This window comes from Cervus elaphus, chromosome 11 (genome assembly GCF_910594005.1).
Source record: "Cervus elaphus chromosome 11, mCerEla1.1, whole genome shotgun sequence".
NCBI lineage: Eukaryota > Metazoa > Chordata > Mammalia > Artiodactyla > Cervidae > Cervus > Cervus elaphus.
The window spans coordinates 45,276,026-45,297,083 of NC_057825.1; positions in this window are offsets into that span (position 1 = coordinate 45,276,026).

The following is a 21,058-nucleotide window of genomic DNA, read 5'->3' on the forward strand; positions in this document are numbered from 1 at the left end:
CAGCAAAGATCTGTTGACCACCTACTATTTGGCCAGGTACTCTGCTTGTTGAGCACTGAAGAGACCTGTGGTCGTGTTGACAGTCTAGCAGAGGAGACAGACGTGCAATAGATACCGGACTGAAGTGGAATGAGGATGAAGAAGAAACTGTACCTAAAGTACAAGGAGACCCTCCATGGAGGGGTTGATCAGGGAGTGTCTTCCTTAGAAACTGGCTTTTAAAGTGAGAATTGAAGATAAATGGGATTGCTTTAGCCAAGATTATAAAGAATGTTGCATGGGAGGGAACTGCCTCCTCAAAGAAGCGTTTTATGCCAATGGGGAGCCAAAAGATCAGCTGACCCCTAGGGAGGGAGGAAGAGAGAAACTTCTGCAGCAACCCTGGAGGTAGACTTGATAAGACTTGTTAACAATGGTGTGCTTCATGTTGAGAACAATGGGCTTCCAAAGAGGGTTTTAAGCAGGAGAAAGAATTGATTAGATTTGCATTTCTTCAAATCTTTCTGGTTGCTCTAGAAAAGTCAGACAGAAGTGTGTGAATGAATGAGTGAAAAAGCTGGCTTAAAACTCAATAATCAAAAAACCAAGATCATGGCATCCCGTCCCAACACTTCATGGCAAGTAGATGGGGAAACAATGGAAACAGTGACAGACTATTTTTTGGGTTCCAAAATCACTATAGATGGTAACTGCAGCCATGAAATTAAAAAATGCTTGCATCTTGGAAGAATAGCTATGACCAACATAGACAGCATGTTAAAAAGCAGAGACATTACTTTGCCTCCAAAGGTACATCTAGTCAAAGCTATGGTTTTTCCAGTGGTCATGTATGGATATGAGAGTTAGACCATAAACAAAGCTGAGCGCCAAAAAATCAATGCTTTTGAACTGTGGTATTGGAGAAGACTCTTCAGAGTTCCTTGGACTGCAAGGAGATCAAACCAGTCAATCCTGAAGGAAATCAGTCCTAAATATTCATTGGAAGGACTGATGCTGAAGTTGAAGCTCCAATACTCTGGCCACCTGATGTGAAGAACTGACTCATCCGTTCTTCACTCAATAGGAAAAGACCCTGATGGAAATACTGAAGGTGGGAGGAGAAGGGGATAATAGAGGATGAGATGGTTGGATGGCATTATCAACTCGATAGACATGAGTTTGAGCAAGCTCCAGGAGTTGGTGACGGACAGGGAAGCCTGGTGTGCTGCAATCCGTGGGGTCGCAAAGAGTTGGACACAACTGAGCGACTGCACTGAACTGAAACAATAATCCTTTGCTAATTATATTCAATAGACTATAATACAGATTTACTTGGTTTGCACATTCTTTTTTTTTTTCTCATTTTTTTTTTTTTATTAGTTGGAGGCTTATTACATTACAATATTGAAGTGGGTTTTGTCATACATTGACATGAATCAGCCATGGAGTTACATGTATTCCCCATCCCGATCCCCCCTCCCACCTCCCTCTCTACCCGAACCCTCTGGGTCTTCCCAGTGCACCAGGCCCGAGCACTTGTCTCATGCATCCAACCTGGGCTGGTGATCTGTTTCTCCATAGATAATATACATGTTTCGATGCTGTTTTCTCGAAACATCCCACCCTCGCCTTCTCCCACAGAGTCCAAAAGACTATTCTGTACATCTGTGTCTCTTTTTCTGTTATGTATATAGGGTTATCATTACCATCTTTCTAAATTCCATATATATGTGTTAGTATGCTGTAATGTTCTTTATCTTTCTGGCTTACTTCACTCTGTATAATGGGCTCCAGTTTCATCCATCTCATTAGAAATGATTCAAATGAATTCTTTTTAATGGCTGAGTAATATTCCATGGTGTATATGTACCACAGCTTCCTTATCCATTCGTCTGCTGATGGGCATCTAGGTTGCTTCCAGGTCCTGGTTGCACATTCTTTTATATTGCACTGAGACCGTGTCCTTTCTAGATCTAGGAATTCACAGATCTCTTTGAGCTATAGATTATTAACCATTTCTAGAGTGGTTTCCCAGGTGGTCCTAGTGGTAAAGAACTTGCCTGCCAATGCAAGAGACATAGATACAGGTTGGATCTGCCATGCCCTGGAGGAGGGCATGGCAACCTACTCCAGTATTCATGCCTGGACATAGACCGAGGAGCCTGGCAGGCTATGGTCCATAGGGCAGCAAAGAGTCCAGCGCAAATGAAGTGACTTAGCATGCACACGAGCAGTTACCGCTATAGATAGATTCTGCTACCTGTTTTTGTAAGGGTTTACTTTAGAGGATAATTCAACCTTGAAACTCTGAGGCGATCTCTTCTACTCCCGTGTAGGCAGGCCAGCCCTTCCCCCTGCTTTACTTCAGGACAAACCTCAAAGAACTTGAGAAGAGAAATAGTTCTAGGAAAGAAGCAAAAGCAAATATGGAAACTAAGGAAAAGCAGAGTAAAGCCAGTTTGCCTCTTAATTAATGTGATTTTTACAGTAACTCTGATTGCCTCAAGCATCTAGAAATGAATTTGGGTAACAGTTCAGGAAGTGGTACTTGGAACTGTAGTATAATTAGGGAGCTTCTGGTCTAACAATAGCTAGCTAATATACTTGGCTAAAGTTAATCAATTAAAATGATGTAACAGAATACTCTGATTGTCTTATCAAAATAATAATAATAATACATATAAATTGTATTATTGTATTACAGTTGTAATAATAGTAATACAATTTTAAAGTCGGGAATACTTTTATTCTGTTCTTCATCTTGTAAAGAATTTGACATTATTGCTTATATAGGTGCTAAGTGATAAAGTTCTGAATGTCTGTTTAGAGGGTTATGACCTTAGAGGAAATATATTTTCTTTTCCTCCTTTGACATTTTTTTAAAAAGGGGAAAAAGCCATTGTTTTGTAATATAATTAATGATGTAGATATAAATTGTGGTGCTTTAAGCTTTTTAAATCTGAATGAATGAAAAGTCCAAGGACAACAAGCAAGATTTTAAATATCTTGTAACAACACATTTCTTCAACAAAGGGAGAGAATACAAACACCATCTGAAAATGCATCTCAAACATTGGACTCTCTTTTCAGAGAGACTTGATGAGGTTGATAAGCACTCTCTGTGAGAAAATTATTCTTTGACTCTGAGGGGGTAGTTACTTGGTAATTATATAGAACATGATTTTTTTGTTTGTTTGTTTTAAACCAAGGGAAACACTGTATTTTGAAGAAGTGACAGTTCTGTGTCTCACTGATACTTAAGTCAATTTGTCATGGTTACAATTTATCAATCAAATAAAAGATGAGTCATGAGAGCAGTGTGTCTTTGGAATACTCGAGAATGCCTGGTACCATAGATTATACATCGACATCAAGAAAACAACAGGTAACTAAAAATAATAATAATAATGGGGTAGAACTGGATGCTTACCAAATGGTAGGTACTTTATTCTCTCTTACAAGTACCATGCATATTAAAAACCAATTCTTACAACGATGTAGATCCTGCTCTTATCCTTAGTTTACTGGTGGAGAGGCTGGGTCAAAAGAGAATGGGAAACTTACACAAAATCCCAAAAGTAGAAGGCAGTGGAGCTGCCCCTAGAGTCTTTAATTAACCGTTATGGTTCCAAATAGAAAAAGGAGTACGTCAAGGTTGTATATTGTCACCCTGTTTATTTAACTTATACGCAGAGTACATCATGAGAAATACTGGGCTGGAAGAAGCACAAGCTGGAATTAAGATTGCTGGGAGAAATATCAATAACCTCAGATATGCAGATGACACAACCCTTACAGCAGAAACTGAAGAAGAACTAAAGAGCCTCTTGACAAAAGTGAAAGAGGAGAGAGAAAAGGTTGGCTTAAAGCTCAACATTCAGAAAACTAAGATCATGGCATCCGGTCCCATCACTTCATGGCAAATAGATGGGAAAACAGTGGAAACAGTGGCTGACTTTATTTTTCTGGGCTCCAAAATCAGTGCAGATGGTGACTGCAGCCATGAAATTAAAAGACACTCTTTGGAAGGAAAGTTATGACCAACCTAGATAGCACATTAAAAATCAGAGACATTACTTTGCCAACAAAGGTTCGTCTAGTCAAGGTTATGATTTTTCCAGTAGTCATGTATGGATATGAGAGTTGGACTATAAAGAAAGCTGAGCTCCAAAGAATTGATGCTTTTGAACTGTGGTGTTGGAGAAGACTCTTGAGAGTCCCTTGGACTGCAAGGGGATCCAACCAGTCCATTCCAAAGGAAATCAGTCCTGAATATTCACTGGAAGGACCAATGCTGAAGCTGAAACTCCAATATTTTGGCCACCTGATGCGAAGAGCTGACTCATTTGAAAAGACCCTGATGTTGGGAAAGATTGAAGGCAGGAGGAGAAGGGGACGACAGAGGATGAGATGGTTGGATGGCATCACTGACTCAATGGACATGGGTTTGGATAAACCCCCGGAGTTGGTGATGGACAGGGAGGCCTGGCGTGCTGCGGTTCATGAGGTCGCAAAGAGTCAGACACAAGTGAGTGACTGAATTGAATTGAATGCTCTTTATAAAATGTGGGGTAACTAAAGCTGAGATTTTCGAACAGCAGGTCATAGCCTACTGTTTTAGCAAGTCTTTAAAACATAATTAGAATAGAACAGAAAATACCAGAGTGCATCGTGGTAATGTCTGGTAGAACTACTGTCCTGTTTCAGTCCTTTATGTACAGGCTTGTGGATTAGGTCATAATGTAAAATGTATTTCTTACTGTGGGTTGAGGTTAAAAAATTTTTTTTGCAAGCCCACTAGCCTGAAATATAGTTGACGGTGTTTTGTTTTTTAATTATCAAATCAAAAGCATTGAATTAACTAGTCTTTTAAGTTCTCTTTATTAATTAAATTGTAAAAAAGTTGGGAAAAGACCATTTAAATTTTATCTGTTATTTAAAAACTTGACCAACTAAAAGTTTTTAAAAACCTAGAAGTAAATGAAAATTCAAGGCAATAAAATTAATAGTTTGAGGTCTTATGTGGTAAAACATCTATCTTTCAATTACAATTAAAATATGAACATCATAGTTCAAACTAGCCTCATCTTTGGTCCTCTTTATACTTTTCAATATTTTCAAATGGAACTTCCCTGGAGGTCACAGTTCAGTTCAGTTCAGTCGCTCAGTCGTGTGCGACTCTTTGCAACCCATGGACTGCAGACGCCAGGCTTCCCTGTCCATCACCAATTCCTGGAGTTTGCTCAAACTTATATCCATTGAGTCTGTGATGGCATCCAACTATCTCAGCCTCTGTTGTCCCCTTCTCCTCCCACCTTCAATCTTCCCCAGCATCCGGGTCTTTTTTCAATGAGTGAGTTCTTCACATCAGGTGGCTGAAGTATTGGAGCTTCAGCTTCAGCATCAGTCCTTCCAATGAATATTTGGGACTGATTTCCTTTAGGATTGACTGGTTGAATCTCTTTGCAGTCCAAGGAACTCTCAAGAGTCTTCTCCAATACCACAGTTCAAAAGCATCAATTCTTCAGCGCTCAGCTTTCTTTATAGTCTAACTCTCACATCCATACATGACCACTGGAAAAACCATAGCCTTGACTAGATAGACCTTATGGACCTTTGTTGACAAAGTAATGTCTCTGCTTTTTAATGTGCTGTCTATGTTGGTGATAGCTTTTCTTTCAAGGAGTAAGCGTCTTTTACTTTTATGGCTGCAGTCATCATCCGCAATGATTTTGGAACCCAAGAAAATGAAGTCTGTTACTGTTTCTATTGTTTTCCCATCCATTTGCCATGAAGTGATGGGACCTATCTTTGTTTTATGAATATTGAGCTTTAAGCCAGGTTTTTCACTGTCCTTTTTCACCTTCATCAAGAGACTCTTTTGTTCCTCTTCGCTTTCTGCCATAAGGGTGGTGTCATCTGTGTATCTGAGGTTATTGATATTTTTCCCAATAATCTTGATTCTGTAGATTATGCTTTATCCAGCCGAGCATTTTGCATGATGTACTCTGCATATAAGTTAAATAAGCAATGTGACAATATGCAGCCTTGATGTACTCCTTTCCCAATTTGGAACCAATCCGTTGTTCCATGTCCTGTTCTAACTGTTGCTTCTTGACCTGCATACAGATTTCTCAGGAGGCAGGTAAAGGGGTCTGGTATTCCCATCTCTTTAAGAATTTTCCACAGTTGTTATGATCCACACAGTCAAAGGCTTTGACATAGTCTGTAAAGCAGAAGTAGATGTTTCTCTGCAATTCTCTTGCTTTTTCTCTAAGATTCAGTGGATGTTGGCAATTTGTTCTCTGGTTCCTCTGCCTTTTCTAAATCCAGCTTGAACATCTGGAAGTTCACGGTTCACATATTGTTAAAGGTTAGCTTGGAGAATTTTGAGCATTACTTTGCTAGTGTGTGAGATGAGTACAATGGTATGGTAGTTTGAACATTCTTTGGCATTGCCTTTCTTTGGGATTGGAACGAAAACTGACCTATTCCAGTCCTGTGGCCACTGCTGAGTTTTCCAAATTTGCTGGCATATTGAGTGCAGCACTTTCATAGCATCATCTTTTCGGATTTGAAATAGCTCTACTGGAATTCCATCACCTCCACTAGCTTTGTCTGTAGTCGTGCTTCCTAAGGCCCACTTGACTTCGCATTCCAGGATGTCTGGCTCTAGGTGAGGGATAACACCATCGTGGTTATTTGGGTCATTAAGTTCTTTTTTTGTATAGTTCTGTGTATCCTTGCCACTAGATCCTGGCATTCTAGTGGTTGAAAAACCACCTACCAAAGCAGGGAACACAGGTTCCATCCCTGTTCATGGAAGATCCCACATTCCCTGGAGCAACTATGCCGTTGGATAACAAGTACTGAGCCTGTACTCTAGAACTCTTGTGCTGCAACTACTGAAGCTCGCATGAGCCCTAGGGCATGTGCTACACAACAAAAGAAGCCACATCAATGAGAAGCCCATGCACTGCAACAAAGAATAACCCCTACACACAGCAGTAAAGACCCAGCACAGCCAAAAATAAATACATAAAACTTAAACATTTTCAAGCAAGTAGAGTTGGACTGATGTGTAGTTAGACTTAATTGTCTAGGTAAAAAAAAAAGATAACTGTGACACAGGCCGATAAATCAAAGAGGTATTGAGGCAAGGAATATGACATTATTTGGAAAACTGGCTGAGAAGAGGGCGGACTATTGTTCTTCGAGTTGCTAAGTCATGTCCAACTCTTTGCAACCCCATCGATTGCATCATGCCAGGTTTCCCGGTCCTTCACTGTCTCCTGGAGTTTGCTCAAACTCATGTCCGTTGAGTCAGTGATGCTATCTAACCATCTCATCCTCTGCCACCCTCTTCTCCTGCCCTCAGACTTGCCCATCATTAGGGTCTTTTCCAGTGTATTGGTTTTTCACATCAGGTGGCCAAAGTATTGGAGTTTCAGCTTCAGTGTCAGTCCTTCCAATGAAAGCAGACTAATGTCTCAAAATAATCATTTGTGAGGGTCTGGATGCCAGGTTCTTGTACAGAGATGGGGAGGAGTTGAGGAAGTAAAGACCATTATCTTGCAAATATCTCCTGGAGTAGGTGATGGACAGGGAATCCTGGGGTACTGCCATCCATGGGGTCGCAAAGAGTCAGACGTGACTGAGCAACTGAACTGAACTGAACTGAACTGAACTGAATCTCCCAGAATGACCAACCTCAGGGAGGGGATGTGTTAATCTCCTCAGTGGAGGGGCAGGGTTCCCTCAGGCAGCCCATTATGTATAATTATAATGACAAAAATAATGAAAAACAAAGGTTAAAGTTGAAGAAAAAGATCCATCTTGGAGTCAGAATTGGCTTTTCCCTACAATAATACTGTCCCTTTTTGGAAAACTGATTCTGTTAGGTTCTTATCTATATTCAGGTATTGTAATGTACTTTTCCATTTGACATTTTCATGTTTTAAAAAATAATCTATGCTCCTTTCCCGGTTTATCACCAGGAGTATGGAAAAGATGGACTAGTCTTCGTGACTTTGTCTCTTATTTGTGTGTATGACTAATTAGGACCTGTTTGAAAATGTTTTTAACAGGATATTGAACTTGGAAACAAACTTTTGTCATCATTTCTTTGTGGAAATAAGTAAATGTTGACAATGAATCAAAGCATTCATTATGTAGGCTAAGTGTGTTTATTATGTTAATTATTAAGATTATTTCTAATTTCCAATTATGGGTTATTGATTAATCCCCAACACATCTTTTTGTGAGCTGGTTTGCCCTATAACTTCTAGAATCATATTTCAATATTTCATGAATTACAAGAACATTTCTGGAGGGAATCTGAAATGTATTCAGGATTTTTCTGTATGGAAAGCACAGAACATTGTTTCTGACGTTTCTGACATATCTTAAGTGACAAGATTTCTCCAAACAGAGGTAGCATATTATAACACACAATATACTTTTACATTGGTTGGACAAGGGATCTCTATGTAATGTGATTCTAGGTGGCTAGTTGCACAGACTTTTCTCTTTGTACAAATTGTGTAAAATGAGGTCGTTTTAAGCATTTGCTTTAGAATGAGTCTTCTTCCTTTGAGGAATAATAGAGGACTTTATAAGCTTACTGTATTTGTCTTTTTTGATAAGAGGAACAGTCCACTAAGCTAGCCTTTTCAGTTGTCTCTCAGTCTTGTATATCTAAGTTGTGTGAGTTATATATATATGTTGGTTTGTTCTGAACAGTAAGCATTTATCAGCTTAATCTTGTGTATAATTACAGTTTCATTCATTCATTCATCTATCTATTAATTCAATAAATATTTATTGGACACTTAGTCTATAGGTAGGCACCATAGACAATTTCAGTTCAATTCAGTCGCTCAGTTGTGTCTGACTCTTTGCAACCCTATGGACTGTAGCACACCAGGCTTTCCTGTCCATCACCAACTCCCGGAGCCTACTCAAACTCATGTCCATCACGTCGGTGATGCCATCCAACCATCTCATCTTCTGTTGTCCCCTTCTTCTGCCTTCAATCTTTCCCAGCATCAGGGTCTTTTTCCAATGAGTCAGTTCTGCACATCAGGTGGCCGAAGTATTGAAGTTTCAGCTTCAGCATCAGTCCTTCCAATGAAATATTCAGGACTGATTTCTTTTAGGATGGACTGGTTGGATCTCCTTGCAGTCCAAGGGACTCTCAAGAGTCTTCTCCAACACTACAGTTCAAAAGCATCAATTCTTCAGTGCTCAGCTTTCTTTATAGTCGAACTCTTACATCCACACATGACTACTGGAAAAACCGTATTTGACTAGACGAGACAGACCTTTATTGGTAAAGTAATGTCTCTGCTTTTTAATATGCTGTCCAGGTTGGTCATAACTTTTCTTCCAAGGAGCAAGCGTCTTTTAATTTCATGGCTGCACATTGCTTGAATCTTTTCACTTCGTGTATCCTCAGTGCTGCTAAATTAGTTCAGGCCATCACCAGCTCCCCTTGGTTTTCTGCAATAGTCGCTCTAACATATCTCCTCATCCCCTGTCTTGCTTCCTTCAAATCTATTCTTCACAAGGTTCTCTTTCAAACCATAATCTAATTACTCCTTTTCCTAAGACCCCTTACATTACTGACTCAATGGACGTGGGTTTGGGTGGACTCCAGGATTTGGTGATGGACAGGGAGGCCTGGCATGCTGCAGTTCATGGGGTCGCAAAGAGTTGGACACAACTGAGCGACTGAACTGAACTGAACTGAACTTAACGACTGAACTTAGTGACTCACTATTGTCAAATTATCAAACTGGCTGCATCTGTCCTTGCTTCTCTCTTTTGTCCCATCTCTAGCCATTCATCTTCTACTATGTTTTCCATATACTCTGAATTCTTTCCAGAGACCCTAATGCACCATGCTCGTCTTTTCTCATTTTGTTCTCCCGGCTAGGAATGTCATCTGTAAATGTGTGCTCATTCATTCATCACTCAAAACTTTCATTAAGGGTATCTATGTGTCTAGCCCTGTACGTTGTCCTGAAATTTCCCTTTGTGGTCAGGAACTAGAAGTGTCAGTGGGCCGTTGTACTGTACTAGGTGAGTCCCAGGATGTGATGTAGGCACAGGAATTGTGGGGGTCATGGTGATAAGTGAAGGCACCAGAAGGAGGAAGAGGGTGAAGAGTAATCTTCATTGAAGGAGCAGCATGGATGAAAGCCCAGAGCTGAGAAACTGGGAAATGACAATCAGCACGGCCAGAGGGGACAGTGTGCAAGCCTCAGAACATGAACGGGACTGGGGGAGGCAAGGTCCAGTCACAAAGGGGATGTGCTGGAGAGCTGGGGTTTCTTTTCTTGTGAAGTAAAGGGTAGACACTGAAAGTTTTTTGTTTTGTTTTTAAGTGGAACAAATGTATGGGGAGCTAGAAAGAAAGAAGAGTTAAATGGTCACATTTATTTTAAAATCAACTCACTGGCAGCATTGCTAGAAAAAGTGACAGTTTGTCACAAATTGTCTAAATAAGAAAACACAGTCCTGAGTTGAAAAAAGAAAATCAGCTGAAAAATGTCAGGGGTACCTTATGAAGCTGGGGCAATTGACTAGTGTGATGAGAAAGTTTAAACTGCATGAGTGCAAACTAGTTTTAAGTTTTCATGCTTTCATAGACCCAAGATTATGAGTCTTTGATGGCAAGGCCTCTGCCTGTCTTGTTTTTACCATATTCTCACCACTTACAGCAAATCCAGCATGCACTAGATTATCAACAAATATTTCTGACTAAGTGATTCTGAAATGTCTTTTTCTAAGATCATTCAGTGAAAATAGCTCCCAGGTATTAAAAGAAAGGCAACAGTGCTCCCCCAGTTGTTAAGGATAACATGTTCAAATTTATGAAGCAATGTGTGATTACCTAGAATCTATTGTAGGCACAATTATAGGAAAAAATCACATCTGAAGAAAACATTTTTATCATTAGGTCTTTTTCTGTCCAGGGAAGTGAATAGTTTTTCCCATCATTGTATCCCCAGCCCCAGTACAGTACCTGTTTCATGACGGGGACTCAGAATATTAGCTAAATGAATGAATGTCTGAACAGGTATAGGGAATGCATCTTTAAGGCACTTGTATTCACAAAATTGCTAGTAAAGATTTTTTTCTGCACTTTTCTTTATCAGCTTTAATCTTCCAGAAGAAAGCAATGCACAGAAGTTAGGGATTGTCTATAGGCCAGAAAGGACTTCAGGAATCTTTTAGCAGTAGGAATACTTCACGGATGGTGAAGAGCTCTGCCTGAGAACAGGGAGGAGAATTCAGCTCTCCTGATCCAAGACATTTTTCACTGTGTCATTTTGTAATTTCAATTTTAAAAGCTGTGACAACATTTATTAAAATACTGATTGATCTTGTGAAACTCACTTTTTTGGTACAGCTCTGACCTATCTCATTGGAGCTACTAGAAAGTCATGTATTTCCTGGAGGAGCAAAATTTTAAATGCAGATGTGGAATTAAAAAATGAAAGTGTCTTTGTCCTTCAAGTAAACCTCATGTGTTTTTCTCTATGCCAGTTATTTCCACAGTAAAAGTTGTTGACTTCAGTCTTCAACAACCAAGGAAGTTTATGTTGTACACAAGACCTCAGGGATTTCATGTTTGCTGAAGCCAGTAAAAGCAAATTCTCTCAGTGCCCTCCTACCGAGAGTTCTTGACGACATTCTGCCAGTTGCCTTCTAGATTTGGTAGTGATTCTGGTTCTCTCTCTAGACCCCAGGATGAAGCCCCATTTACTCTATCCTTCCTCACTGGGTCCCCATTTTGTCCCGTTAGTTTCCCTTGGTGGTCTTCTTTTCTTCCCTTAGCCACCCTGATCACACAAGAAATATGTTTTCAGATTTCTCACTCCCACTAAAGCTTTTTTTTTTTAATATCTATTTTTATTTATTTTTTGGCTGTGCCAAGTCTTAATGGCAGCATGTGGGATCTAGTTCCCTAACTAGGGATTGAACCTGGGCCCTCTGCATTGGGAGAGCAGAGTCCTAGTCACTGGACCACCAGGGAAGTCCCAGCTCCCACTAAAGCTTAAATGTCTGAAACCATTCTTCTACTCTCTCCACCCCGTGCCATTCGTTTGTGAGAAAAAACTAGAAGGGAGAAATAACAGCTGCCAGTTCTTTGTCTCTAAAGGCAGGGACTAGAACACAAGTCTTTTAGGAGCTCCCCTGATGGCCTTAGGGCTGCCCACAGTCTTTTGGGTCCTCTCTGGAGAGGCCTGGTTAGAAAGTGAAGAAAAGCCCTGTTGGCCTATCTTCTTATCTTAGTTCCTGTCTGTGGAAAGGCATTCACATCTCCTGCCTTGAGGGTTCAGCCAGAGGGCCCAGAGGATCCTGCTCCTTAACAAGAATAATAGGAGGCTGGGAGCTAAACAGGCTACAGTCCACATTGTTGATAAGGTGTGGGTGATAGGTAAGTTCCTGTTGAAAAGATGATCTAGAGCTGTGTGACCTTCCAACAGCCCCTTGCTTGTTTATCAGACGCTTACTTCAAGGACTAGCTTTTGTGTTTTCATATTTTCTTTTAGCATCAGGGGTGACACCGACAAGACTGGACAAATTCTCCTGACACAATGAGTGACAAGCTCTACTGACCTGCCTCCAGTTTTCTCTAGCTGTACCAGTGGAAGCAAGGACTCCTCAAAAAAGTGAGGCCCTTTTGGGCCATCTTGGACTTTGAAAATGCTATAGTAGGTACATCCTGGAGGAAGGCATGGCAACCCACTCCAGTATTCCTGCCTGGAGAATCCCACGGACTGAGGAGCCTGGTGGGCTACAGTCCATGGGTCCCAGAGTTGGACACAACTGAAGTGACATAGAAAACACAGTAAGTACAAGGCCTGGGGGCTCTCCAAAACCCTGACTAATCTGGGTAAGGCATGAATTTCTTGGTCTCCTGACCCACTCTCTTTCTGACCAGAAAACTGTAAAGCTTTGCATGAAACAGGAAGATTTATATCCTAGTGATAAAAGATGAAGCGGTGGGACTTCCCTGGTGGTCCAGTGGTTAAGATTCCGCACTTCCAGTGCAGGCAGCGTGAGTTCGATCTCTGGTTGGGGAACTAAGATCCCATATGATACGCAGAACGGCCAAAAAAAAAAAAAAAAGATATTCTTGCCTGAAGAATCCCATGGACAGAGGAGCCTGGCGGGCTACAGTCCATGGGGTCTCTGAGAGTCCGGCACAAGTGAAGCGACTTACCACGCACGCACACACTCATCAGGAAACTAGATCCCGCAAGCTGTGTGGTGCAGCCCCCAACAAAACGCAGCTGAAACTGTTAATGCCCATATCCTTCAAATGTCCCCCTCTTCCTTCCCCATAGCTTTCTTGAGTCTGTTGGTTTATTATTAAGATTATGCTTCTGCCACCTGGGTAATTAAGTCTGTGATCTTCACTGTCTCCCACCTCATTATCTCAGAAGGCCAACCCGCACTGATTTGTTACTTCCTCAATCTGGCGAAGTTGTGGGCTTGTTTTGACTCAGCCTCATGGATAGCATACGGTTCCTGCTAAGGCTGCACCTCCCAGCCTGTGACTGCGCACCCACAACCACCCTGCCCACCGCTGCAGTGGTCCCCTTATTCCAATTCCACCACCCTGCTTCAGCCTCAGCTTCATACACCTTTGTTCATTTCACTTGCTTACCCTGTGCTCGCCTTGTCTTTCTAAACTCATGCAAAACCCTCCTTGGGGAATCCTATTGTTACCCAGTAAAGAAAGAAGTGCTGCTGAGAAAAGGCTGTGTAGTGCATTAGTGATGAGCTCATCACTTAGTTTCTACACAAAACCTATAGATGAATTATTAGGACAACTACTTCCAGTGTGGCCTTTGGTATAATTTGACTTAGGTAGGAAAGACAAATATTTTCATATATTTCAGTTTTCATAGATCTCAGAATAGATTCAAAACTTTTAAATATTAAAGCACATTAAAATACTTTTTACAAAGTGTGTTCAATAGGCTACAGGCAAAAGATGTGTGAGATAATTATCTAGATAAATCAGGAAAAAATAATTTTGCTTTGAATTTATAGTTATACATTTCCTGTGTTTATGGTGTTATGTTACAACCTAAATTTCACTGTATATAAAGATTTTTAAATTTTGCTTTTTATTTTATTAAACATTCAAATATTTAGAAATTTGAATTTACTTAGGTATTATTTCTAATTTATTTGTGACTTTCTACATGTACAAAGCATCTGGCAAATAGCAGATACTGATAAATGGTCAAATTACCAAGGAATTTCTTTTCTTTCTCTTTTTTTACTGAAATATATTAATAGTTGATTTAAAATGTTGTGTTATATATATAACTAGTTATATATATATAGATACATGAAACTGAATATATATATTCTTTTTCATATTCTTTTTCATTATAGTTTATTACAAGATATTGAATATAATTCCCTGTGCTATACAGTAAATTCTTGTTGTTTATTCTATATATAGTAGTTTGTATCTTCTGCTCCCAAACTCCTAATTTATCCCTCCCCATCCCCTTTTGTAACTGTAAGTTTGTTTTCTATGCCCGTGTGGGTGTGCATGCCAAGTTGCTTCGGTTATGTCCAACTCTTTGTGAGCCCGTGGACTGAGCCTGCCAGGCTCCTCTGTCCATGAAGTTCTCCAGGCACAAATACTAGAGTGGGTTGCCATGCCCTCCTCCAGGGGATCTCCCCGACCCAGGGATCGAACCAGTGTCTCCTGTGGCTCCTGAATTGCAGGTGGATTCTTTACCACTGAGCCACCAGGGAAGCCCTCTATGTCTGTAAGTCTGTATTTATTTTGTAAATAAGTTCCATTATATAATTTTTGTAGATTCCACATATAAGTGATATCACATGATATTTGTCTTTCTCTCTCTGACTTACTTAACTTAGTAGGAGGATCTCGAAGTTCATCCATGTTGCTACAAACAGTGTCATTTCATTCTTCTTTATGGCAGAATATTATTTCATTATATATATCACATTTCCTATATCCATTCATCTGTTGATGGACATTTGGTTTGTTTCCAAGTCTTGGTTATTGTAAATAGTGCTGCTGCCAATATTGAGGTATCTTTTCAAATTCGAGTTTTCTCCAGATATATGCCCAGGTGTTGGGATTGCTGGATCATATGGTAACTCTATTTTTAGCTTTTTAAGGAAACTCCATACTGTTTTCCATAGTGGCTGCACCCATTTACCTTCCTACAACAGTGTAGGAGGGTACTACCAGGGAATTTTCTTATAAACAACTATTACTATTTAATTTCCAGTAAATTACTTTATCCAACTAGAAAAAACCAGTTCAGTTCAGTTCAGTTGCTCAGTTGTGCCCGACTTTTTGCGACCCCATGAACCACCGCATGCCAGGCCTCCCTGTCCATCACCAACTCCCAGAGTCCACCCAAACCCATGTCCATTGAGTTAGTAATGCCATCCAGCCATCTCATCCCCTATCATCCCTTTCTCCTCCTGCCCTCAATCTTTCCCAACATCAGGGTCTTTTCAAATGAGTCAGCTCTTCTCATCAGGTGGCCAAAGTATTGGAGTTTCAGCTTCAGCATCAGTCACTGGAGAAGGGAATGGCAAACCACTTCAGTAATCTTGCCTTGAGAACTCCATGAACAGTATGAAAAGTCTATGAGGCCAGGATAACTTCAAATATTTTATAATTAAATCACAGTTTCTCAACCTCTGGACTATTGATGTTTGGGACTGAATAATTCTTTGTTGTGGGGACCTGTTCTGTGCATTGCAGAATGTTTAGCAGCATCCCTGGCTGCCACCCACTAGATATTAGTAGCACCCCAACAATGTCTTTGTGTTGTTAGGTTGGTGCAAGAGTAATTGTGGTTTTGTATTGTTGAACGTTGCCATTTGATATTGGAATACATTCTTAAATAAATGTGTTATGTTATAATCATTTTAATGCACATTTCTCACTTTATATTTTTTTGTTAATGACATTATGTGTTGGGCTTCCCTTGTGGCTCAGCTGGTAAAGAATCTGCCTGCAATGCAGGAGACCTGGGTTTGATCCCTGGCTTGGGAAGATCCCTTGGAGAAGGGGAAAGCTACCCACTCCAGTATTCTGGCCTGGAGAATTCCATGGACTATATAGTCCATGGGGTCACAAAGAGTCGGACACGACTGAGCGACTTTCACTTTCACTTTATTACTTGCTATTTATTTTATATTTATTTTAGACTATAGAAATTTAAAAAAAGCAAATTTGATCAGTTTTTTTTTTAAATTTGAGTTAAAAATGGGTTGTACAGCAGTGGAGACAACTCAGAACATCAATGCATATGGCCCACGTATTGCTAATAAACATACAGTGCAGTGGTGGTTCAAGACGTTTTGCAAAGGAGAGGATAGCCTTGAAGATGAGGCGTGCAGCAGCCTGCCATTAGAAGTTGACAATGACCAACTGAGAAGAATCATCAAAGCCAATCTCACAACCACACGAGAAGTTACCAAAGAAATGACTCTCAGCCAGTCTATGGTTGTTTGGCATTTGAAGCAAATTGGAAAGGTGAAAAAAGCTTGACAAACTGGTGTGTCATGAGCAAATCAAAAAAATTGTCATTTGAAGTATTGTCTTCTCTTAGTTTATGCAGCAACAACAAACCATTTCTCAATCAGACTGTGACATGCAGCAAAAAGTGAATTTTATGTGATAACCAGTGACAATCAGCTCAATGGTGCTCGGTGGCCTGCTGCCCATCTAACCCACTACAGTTTTCTGAATCCCGGTGAAACCATTACATCTGAGAATATGTTCAGCAAATTGATAAGAGGCACTGAAAACTGCCTTTGGTCAACAGAAAAGGCCCAATTCTTCTCCAGGACAATGCCTGCCTGCACGTTGCACAACCAACCCTTTGAAAGTTGAAAGAATTGGACTAGGAAGTTTTGCCTCATTTGCCAAATTCACTTGACCTCTAGCCAACTGACCACCACTTCTTTGAGCATCTCGACAACTTTTTGCAGGAAAAATGCTTCCACAACCAGCAAGATGCAGGAAATGCTTTCCAAAACTTCACTGAATCCCAAAGCACAGATTTTTATGCTGCAGGAATAAACAAACTTATTTCTCATAGGCAAAAATGTGTTGATTGTAATCGTTCCTATTTTGATTAATAAAGATATTTTGAGCCTAGTTATAATGATTTAAAATTCATGGTCCAAAACCACAACTACTTTTTCATCAACCTAATATTATTACACTTTCTGATCTATCTGGGCATGTAATGTCCTCTGTTTGGTTCTGGCATTGGCTAATAATGTTATTTTTGCTAAATGTCTCCTTGGGGATTAAATTGCCCCCATTGAGAACCACTGAAATGGACCCACTAACTTTGCTATGTTCTTTTCCTCCAAAATCAGCGTATGTGACAGGTAATTTTTTACTCTTATTAGAACTTATTTTCAGTTTATTATAAGAGAGTAAGGTTTTGAAACATAATTTTGATAAAACATTATCAAAATTTGGTAATATATTACTATTCTTATCTTCTTTTTAAGTTTTCTGCTTCTGATCAGACAACTAGAAACAACTAGACAACCAGAAAGCTGCAGAGCAGTGTCACTACCAAGTGGTGAGAACTAAATGAAGGAAAATGGACCTAGTTTGGAGTGACATCTAGGAGTTTTCCGCCTTTTATGACTCTCCAGAGTCATAGAGTCACAGAATTTCACATCTGGTAACATCTTCTCATCAACATTAATTTCCAGCACTTTGTTCTATTACAAAAGCCAAAAAAGATTAATTCATGAATTCAACAAATAGTTCTCAACTCAACTAAGAAGCTGGTACCAAGCCCCTGCCTTTAAGGACAGACAGTGAGAAATTGAGATCCTTATTCAGCCCCATTCACTTCAACTTGTGTCTCCTGAAGCCCATCTTGGAAAATGGAAACTACACCTTTCCAGTCACTGAAGCCAAAAATCCACGGAGTCATCCTCAAATCCTCTCCTTCACACATCCCAATTCAATACAGTTCTTTTGACTCTCCTTTCAAAATATGAATATATTCAGACTTTGAATACTTCTAAGACTACCACTACTATCCCTGGATTAATGTAGAGTCTCCTAATACATCTCTCCTTTTCTGATCATGCTTCCCAGTCTAGTCTCATCATAACACCTAGAGTGATCCTGTTATAAGTTGAAGTCGGGTCAAGTCATCTTGTCTGATTTCAAACACTTGGCTCCCAAACTCACTGAGAAAACACGTCAAAGCATTTTCAACAGCCTAGAGTAAGGCCCTATATTATCCACCCGCTTTGTTGCTATAACTGACTTCCATGGTATAAGTATTCCCATTATGGCGAATTTCAAGCTACCAGTGATTGTCACAGGTTATGAAGTTGTGAAGACATTTGCCATAGCACATCATTATACAGTATTTTCATTATGCAAATACCATTGATATAAATAATCTCAAGAGCATGAAAGTGAAAGCTGAAAGTATTAGTCATTCAATCATGTCCGACTTTTTGTGATCCCATGGACTATAGCCTACCAGGCTCCTCTGTCCATGGGATTTTCCAGGCAAGAACACTGGAGTGGGTTGCCATTTCCTTCTTCAGAGGATCTTCCTGACCCAGGGATCCAACCCGGGTCTCCCACTTTGTAGGCAGAGGCTTTACTGTCTGAGCCACCAACAGCATAGATAATACTAAAATGAAGTAATTAAGAAGTGATAATTTTGAGTATTTATTACCTTTGTTTTTCATATAATTTATTTACTTAATAGTAAGTTTACATAATTTAATTTTTTAATAATGACTATGTTTGACAACCAGCTTGCAAAATTCTTGAAAAGTTAACAATTGGCTACCAGGAATCAGTTGAACTGGCTCTAACTCATAGTGTAAATAGAGCACCAAACCTGCACTTGCCTACAGGTCTTTATTTTTCCATTTTCTTAGAAAGGTCATCTCCCAAATACTTGCAAGTACTTCCTCCTTCATTTCTTTCAGGTTTTTTATTGAATGTTACATTCTAGGTATCACCTTCCTCAATCACCCTATCTAAAATTGTACCATCCCTTGATTCCCTTCTCCAATATCCATATTCATTTATTTTTATTTATTTATTTTTCTGTGCCAGGTCTTAGTTGTGGCATGTGGGATCTTTTAGTTGCAGCTGGTGAACTCTTAGCTGAAGCACATGGGATCTAGTTCCCTGACCAGGGATCAAACCCTGGCCCCCTGCATTGGGAGCATGGAGTCTTAGCCAGTGGACCACCTGGAAAGTGCCCTAGATTCATTTTTAACCTTACCACTTATCACTGTACTATATAACCTTTCTCTGACTTGTTATTTACTCCCAGTGTTCTGCATTAAATTCAAAGTTCAATAAAAGTAGATATTTTGGTAGAATTTGCTCCCTCTCAAATCATTAGCACTTAGGTCTGTGACCAGCAATTACTGGGACCTCAATATAATGTTGTTGAATGAATGGATCAGTATCAACTTTTCCTTTATTTTACTTCCTTTCCTGATTCTAACTGCCTAATAGTTAATGGTATGCTTTTATGTGAAAGAAATGGCGTCTTTCCAACCCACAGGTACCAACTTTACCTTCCCCTACACTGTTTGAGTTGTTAACCATAATCATGTGTTACTTTTTAAATTAAAAAAATTTTTAATAGAAATAAGTGACAAGTAGTGAAAAGGAATTTATGGGTTTCTGTTCCTCTTACTTTGGATGTGTTTTGTGAGACAATGTGAACCAGTAAAAAGAACACAAACATGGGTTCTAAATTGACTCAACTACTGTGGGGCCATAGGTACCTGTGCTAAATGTACCTGATAGAGGGAGCAACAGTGGAATCTGAAAAAGACTCCTTCACAGGGTTGCTTTAAGAATTCAGTGAAACATTGTACGGAAAAGTCTCTAACTGCCTGCTATCTAGCAGGCAGACACTCAATACTAATTTACTTACACTTCCTTATTCATATCCCACTCCAAGGCTTGAAGCCTGTTTGATTCCAACAAATGAACACAATGAAAAAAGGATTAGAAATATGCCAAACCTTTGTTCTGAATTTGATTCTTAAAATACAGAGATCAAACATAATCATCTGCTCCTGTCACTTCTTCTTGCACTTTTTGGCTAACTTTAGGCAAAAATAATGGGCTAAATATTTACATCTGATTCACTATGGTGAGACAAATACGACTTCGTAAGGGCTATGATTTAAACACGGGATTAAAACAGCCAAAGAAGGGGTCAGCAATAATTCGACCTTTACAATCCACAAAGTGCTTTATGGGTCGCACTGCTCCTTCACATCCGTTTGATTCTTACATGGATGAGAGGCATGAATTGGTGAGAAAGAAACTGAGGCCCAAAGAGGTGAAGTGACTTGCCCAAGATCACAATCTGAGCAAACGCAGGTCTTAGGACCAGTCAGTTTTTATTCCTATTATTCTGTCATCTAAAAAAAAAAAAGAAAAAATCAGTGACCTGTTTGTGCTAAGAGCCGAAAACATGGAGGGAAAATTTTTTTTAAAGTTTTTATGGTAATAGAATGGAACTATTCCAAGTGATCAGTGTGTATATCATGTATATTATACAACTTGGTTTGATATGATTCAGTTAGGCAATGAATAAAAATTTTAGGTCTGAAAGGAATCCAGTATCATTTTGGTACATCTAGTGGAAGGCGAGGGAGTTATGTTTCAGTCCATTGTGAGAATTTGCTGCAGAAAATTGCGATTTAATAAACCATTTATCAACCTCTTGGTGGCACAATGGGCCTACTAAATTTGGTGGGCTGCTTGCTATTTCTTCAGCAAAGAACAATCAGTAAAGTACTTGATGGGCACTTGGGGACAAGACAGGCAACCATGTGAAGGGCCACGTGCATGTGGTATTTTCATAGAAAATACTATTTGGTGATGATGAAGTATGCAAAGGGCTGCTATGCTGAAAGAAAAAACCTAGGGTAGGGGAAGATCAAGGGTGGTTGGCATGGAAGCTTACCCAGCAAAAACACGCGATGTTAAGCCAATTACAGGGATTACATAGTGTCT